We start from the raw sequence: 7361 nt of genomic DNA, 5'->3' as shown, positions 1-7361 counted from the left end.
TCTCACTTCCTTTGATTTGAACCTCTCCTGTGGGTCCTGTTTTAGATTCCGATGCTTCACTTCAGGTTTACTGTATCCCTTGGACCTTCTTATTGACGATGAAACACAGACATTCCAATCAGAATTTAATACAAAATTCACAATGCCGACTTAAGTACAAGAGGACTGACACTCTCACTTTCTATTATTTGAACCTCTCCTGTGAGTCCAGTTTTAGATTCCGATGCTTCACATCAGGATTACTGTATCCCTTGGACCTTCTTATTGACGATGAAACACAGAAATTACATCCGAATTTAATACAAAAGGCACAATGACGACTTAAGTACAAGAGGACTGGCTCTCTAACATTCTATGACTTAAACCTATCCTGTGAGTCCAGTTTTAGATTGCGATGCTTCACTTCAGGTTTACTGTATCCCTTGGACCTTCTTATTGACGATGAAACACAGAAATTGCATTCAAATTTAATACAAAAGGCACAATGCCGACTTACGTACAAGAGGACCGACACGCTAACTTTCTATGATTTGAATCTCTCCTGTGAGTCCGGTCTTAGGTTCTGATGCTTCACTTCAGGTTCACTGTATCCCTCGGACCTCCTTATTGACGATGAAACACAGATATTGCATCCGAATTTTATACAAAAGCACAATGCCAACTTACGTACAAGAGGACTGACACTTTCACTTTCTATGATTTGAACCTCTCCTGTGAGTCCAGATTTAGATTCCGATGCTTCACTTCAGGTTTACTGTATCCCTTGGACCTTCTTATTGACGGTGAAACACATAAATTGCATCCAAATTTAATACAAAAGGCACAATGCCGACTTAAGTACAAGAGGACTGACACTCTAACTTTCTATGATTTAAACCTCTCCTGTGATTCCAGTTTTAGATTCCGATGCGTCACATCAGGGTTACTGTATCCCTTGGACCTTCTTTTGACGATAAAACAGAAATTGCATCCGAATTTAATACAAAAGGCACAATGCCGACTTAATTACAAGAGGACTGACACTCTAACTTTATATGATTTGAACCACTCATGTGAGTCCAGTTTCAGATTCTGATGCTTCACTTCAGGTTTACTGTATACCTCGGAACTTCTTATTGACGATGAAACACAGAAGTTGCATCGGAATTAAATTCAAAAGGCATAATGCCGACTTAAGTACAAGGGGACTGACACTCTAACTTTCTATGATTTGAACCCCTCCTGTGAGTCCAGTTTTCGATTCCGATGCTTCACTTCAGGTTTGCTGTGACCCTTGGACCTTCTTATTGACGATGAAACACAGAAAATGCATCCAAATTTAATACAAAAGGCACAATGCCGACTTAAGTACAAAAGGACCGACACGCTAACTTTCTATGATTTGAATTTCTCCTGTGAGTCCGGTTTTAGATTCCGATGCTTCACTTCAGGTTTACTGTATCCCTCGGATCTCCTTATTGACGATGAAACACAGATATTGCATCCGAATTTAATACAAAAGCACAATGCCGACTTACTTACAAGAGGACTGACACTCTCACTTTCTATGATTTGAACCTCTCCTGTGAGTCCAGATTTAGATTCCGATGCTTCACTGCAGGTTTGCTGTATCCCTTGGACATTCTTATTGACGATGAAACACAGAAATTGCATCCGAATTTAATACAAAAGGCACAATGCCGACTTAAGTACAAGAGGACTGACACTCTAACTTTCTATGATTTGAATCTCTCCTGTGAGTCCAGATTTAGATTCCGATGCTTCACTTCAGGGTTACTGTATCCCTTGGACCTTCTTATTGACGATAAAACAGAAATTGCATCCGAATTTAGTACAAAAGGCACAATGCCGACTTAATTACAAGAGGACTGACACTCTAACTTTCTATGATTTGAACCTCTCATGTGAGTCCAGTTTCAGATTCTGATGCTTCATTTCAGGTTTACTGTATCCCTTGGACCTTCTTATTGACGGTGAAACACAGAAATTGCATCCGAATTTAATACAAAAGGCACAATGCCGACTTAAGTACAAGAGGACTGGCTCTCTAACTTTCTATGACTTAAACCTATCCTGTGTGTCCAGTTTTAGTTTCCGATGCTTCACTTCAGGTTTACTGTATCCCTTGGACCTTCTTATTGACGATGAAACACAGAAATTGCATCCAAATTTAATACAAAGGGCACAATGCCGACTTAAGTACAAGAGGACCGAAACGCTAACTTTCTATGATTTGAATCTCTCCTGTGAGTCCAGTTTTAGATTCCGAAGCTTCACTTCAGGGTTACTGTATTCCTTGGACCTTCTTATTGACGATAAAACAGAAATTGCATCCGAATTTAATACAAAAGGCACAATGCCGACTTAATTACAAGAGGACTGACACTCTAACTTTCTATGATTTGAACCTCTCATGCGAGTCCAGTTTCAGATTCTGATGCTTCACTTCAGGTTTACTGTATACCTCGGAACTTTTTATTGACGATGAAACACAGAAGTTGCATCGGAATTAAATTCAAAAGGCATAATGCCGACTTAAATACAAGGGGACTGACACTCTAACTTTCTATGATTTGAACCTCCCCTGTGAGTCCAGTTTTAGATTCCGAAGCTTCACTTCAGGTTTACTGTATACCTTGGACCTTCCTATTGACTATGAAACACAGAAATTGCATCCGAATTGAATACAAAAGGCACAATGCCGACTTAAGTACAAGAGGACTGACACTCTCACTTTCTATGATTTGAACCTCTCCTGTGAGTCCAGTTTTAGATTCCGATGCTTCACTTCAGGTTTACTGTATCCCTCAGACCTTCTTATTGACGACGAAAAACAGAAATTGCATCCGAATTTAATACAAAAGGCACAATGCCGACGTAAGTACAAGAGGACTGACTCTCTAACTTTCTGTGACTTGAACCTCTCCTGTGAGTCCAGTTTTTGATTCCGATACTTCACTTCAGGTTTACTGTGTCCCTTGGACCTTCTAATTGACGTTGAAACACAGAAATTGCATCCGAATTTAATACAAAAGGCACAATGCCGACTTAAGTACAAGAGGACCGACACTCTCACTTTCTATGATTTGAACCACTCCTGTGAGTCCAGTTTTAGATTCCGATTCTTCACTTCAGGTTAACTGTATCCCTTGGACATTCTTATTGACGATGAAACACAGAAATTGCATCCGAATATAATACAAAAGGCACAATGCCGACTTAAGTACAAGAGGACTGACTCTCTCACTTTCTATGATTTGAACCTCTCCTGTGAGTCCAGTTTTAGATTCCGATGCTTCACTTCAGGTTTATTGTATACCTTGGAAGTTCTTATTGACGATGAAACACAGAAATTCCATCGGAATTAAATTTAAAAATCGCAATGCCAACTTAAGTACAAGAGGACTGACACTCTAACCTTCTATGATTTGAACCTCTCCTGTGAGTCCAGTTTTAGATTCCGATGCTTCACTTCAGATTTACTGTATCCCTTTGACCTTTTTATTGACGATGAAACACAGAAATAGCATCCGAATTCAAGACAAAGGGCACAATGCCGACTTAAGTGCAAGAGGACTGACACTCTCACTTTCTATGATTTGAACCTCTCCTGTGAGTCCAGTTTTAGATTTCGATGCTTCACTTCAGGTTTACTGTATCCCTTGGACCTTCTTATTGACGATGAAACACAGAAATTGCATCCGGATTTAATACAAAATTCACAATGCCGACTTAAGTACAAGAGGACTGACACTCTCACTTTCTATGTTTTGAACCTCTCCTGTGAGTCCAGTTTTAGATTCCGATGCGTCACTTCAGGTTTACTGTATCCCTTGTACCTTCTTATTGACGATGAAACAAAGAAATTGCATCCGAATTTAATACAAAAGGCACAATGCCGACTTAAGTACAAGAGGACTGACACTCTAACCTTCTATGATTGAACCTCTCCTGTGAGTCCAGTTTTAGATTCCGATGCTTCACTTCAGGTTTACTTTATACCTTGGACCTTCTTATAGACAATGAAACAGAGATATTGCATCCGATTTTAATACAAAAGGCACAATGCCGACTTAAGTACAAGAGGACTGACACTCTGACATTCTATGATTTGAACCTCTCCTGTGAGTCCAGTTTTAGATTCCGATGCTTCACTTCAGGTTTACTGTATCCCTTGGATCTTCTTATTGACGATGAAACACAGAAATTGCATCCAAATTTAATACAAAAGGCACAATGTTGACTTAAGTACGACAGGACTGACACTCTCACTTTCTATGATTTGAACCTCTCCTGTGAGTCCAGTTTTAGATTCCGATTGTAAAGGCACATTTGCATGCCATGCGTGAGTTTCTGCGGAAACGCGAAATATTAATTAAATAAATAATCAGTGACAAATAAATGAAGCCTATGGCACACAACTGCAGCGCTGTGTCGCTGATAAAACAAAAGCACAATTACGTTACTCTTATGTTTGATTAAAAAAAGAGAGCTCTGGCAGAAGTGGTGCGAGAAGCACGTATTGTATTTTATTGTCTGGCACACCGCCATATTTCATGTTATAGAAGAATACTGCGAGTTGCAACCACACTAGGCCCTCGATTCTGTAAAGAATTATATTTATAAAAGTAAGTAGGATTATGAACTGTAGGCTTATTCATTGAATATATCTGATTTAACTAACTGTGTAACTTTTTTATGTTTAGTAGACAATCACCTCTGTACGACGTATTGGCATGGCTGGCAAATTATTGTAATATTGAGATTTAGATTATGAGTCCGCACCTACCGCAGCAGTCTTTGGAAACGATTTAATTACGAAGTCCGATTATTCAGTTTTATTTCACGGTCAACTACGAGTAACATTGCCTTTACGAAAAAGCCATTGTCAAGCGTCTGATATCGAATAATTAAACGTCCACGTTCCAGATAAGCAAATACAATTGCAATCACAATCACCATCATACAGATAGAATAATCAATATCTAAATAACAATATATTTTTATTTATTTATTTTACATTGACGACTGCGTGTCGGACTTGTTATTTTGTCATTTGTTACATTGTTCTCTTTGTTTCATGTAAAAAATCAACTTTCTGGACCTGGGCGTCAATGTATGAGAGATAACAAAATCTGAAGATATTTTCCAATTCTGAAATTTTGCGGGAAGACGCAATGAAACTTCCAGCAAAGTAAGGTAAGACGCAGCATCTTTGCATTAGCTGGCTTGACCAGACGTATAATTCAGTGTATTAGCTTTTCAGTAAATTCTGTAGTGTTTCTTTTCCGCATAACAGTTTCAGTGATAAATTTCATTCTCAGTACTTTTCCCTAAACAATAACGTATGCAACAATACCAATACACGAGTGTACAATATGGCCGACTTCTGTACGATATCATGTAACATGGCCAGCAGCCATTACCAATAATCTCAAATTCAGTTTATATTTTTAAATTAACAGACAGCCATTGTTGCTACGAGCGATTCATGCTCAACTACATTTTATTTTAAAATCAGTGTCAAAAATTTTCTTGAAACATATATCACGTGTGGCATGGTAATAACTAGAAAACAATACGCAAAAATGGAACAGCAAGGACGTACTATTCAGGCGCAATCCGACTCGGACGTGAGACAAGTGTTAGAAAATGACTTTACGACAGCAACCCGTAGTGACGATTCATCAAACATTGACGCAAGTGTTGACGAAAATTTTGACAATAGGCTGTCCACTACAAAAATTTCAAAATCTCAATCAGAGCCCATGTTAATGCATGACGTCACGTCTAATGACGCGGCAGAGGCAGAGACCTTGCAAACAGTAAACATTGCCGACGTGTTACAAATGCTAGTGAAACAAAACGCAGAAAATATGGCAACCGTAAGGAAACAGAACGCCGAAAACATGGCAACCTTAAAGGCACAATTAGAGACACAAAATGAACAGTTAAAAACACAAAATGACGAAATCAAATCTGATCTCATAGCAATCAAGATAGGTAATGACACTTTGTGTAAACGTGTGGAACTTATAGACGCCACACTGACCAAACAGATGACCGAACTCAGTACTAAATTTTCCCAGCTCAATACGAGACAAGAAAAGACTACAACTGACATAGCACTTTTACAGACACAATGTAATAACCTATAGCTATGTAATGATGATGTAAACATGTTTATGTGCAACTGTATTATGTTTATGCTAAGAAAATATGTGATGTGTGTATGTATAATTACTTATTTTTTTAACTGATGTATAGTGTAACTGTTACTATGTAAAAATTTGAACAAAACGAGTGCCAAAAAGACATTGCATAGTGAACCACTGTTCACGGACATTAACGAACATTACTAACTCTGCAACTACGCGGAAACCTATGTGAAAGAAACTGTAAATGCCATTCATTATGCAGCGTATCTATGTAAACGCGATGAACGATTTCCTTGATTAATAACTACGAACATTTAGGAGAGCTCTGGTTGAAGTGGTGCGAGAAGCACGTATTTTATTTTATTGTCTGGCACACCGCCATATTTCATGTTATAGAAGAATACTGCGAGTTGCAACCACACTAGGCACTCGATTCTGTAAAGAATTATATTTATAAAAGTAAGTAGGATTATGAACTGTAGGATTATTCATTGAATATATCTGATTTAACTAACTGTGTAACTTTTTTATGTTTAGTAGACAATCACCTCTGTGCGACGTATTGGCATGGCTGGCAAATTATTGTAATATTGAGATTTAGATTATGAGTCCGCACCTACCGCAGCAGTCTTTGGAAACGATTTAATTACGAAGTCCGATTATTCAGTTTTATTTCACGGTCAACTACGAGTAACATTGCCTTTACGAAAAAGCCATTGTCAAGCGTCTGATACCGAATAATTAAACGTCCACGTTCCAGATAAGCAAATACAATTGCAATCACAATCACCATCATACAGATAGAATAATCAATATCTAATAACAATATATTTTTATTTATATATTTTATTTATTTTATACGATGCTTCACTTCAGGTTTACTGTGTCCCTTGGACCTTCTTATTGACTATGAAACACAGAAATTGCATCCGAATTTAATACAAAAGGCACAATGCCGACTTAAGTACAAGAGCACTGACTCTCTCACTTTCTATGATGTGAACCTCTCCTGTGAGTCCAGTTTTAGATTCCGATGCTTCACTTCAGGTTTACTGTATCCCTTGGACCTTCCTATTGACGATGAAACACAGAAATTTCATTCAAATTTAATACAAAAGGTACAATGCCGACTTAAGTACAAAAGGACTGACACTCTAACTTTCTATGATTTGAACCTATCCTGTGAGTCCAGTTTTATATTCC

Source organism: Schistocerca americana, unplaced genomic scaffold (assembly GCF_021461395.2).
Source record: "Schistocerca americana isolate TAMUIC-IGC-003095 unplaced genomic scaffold, iqSchAmer2.1 HiC_scaffold_29, whole genome shotgun sequence".
NCBI classification, from domain to species: domain Eukaryota; kingdom Metazoa; phylum Arthropoda; class Insecta; order Orthoptera; family Acrididae; genus Schistocerca; species Schistocerca americana.
Note: the sequence above shows the minus strand (reverse complement) of the source record.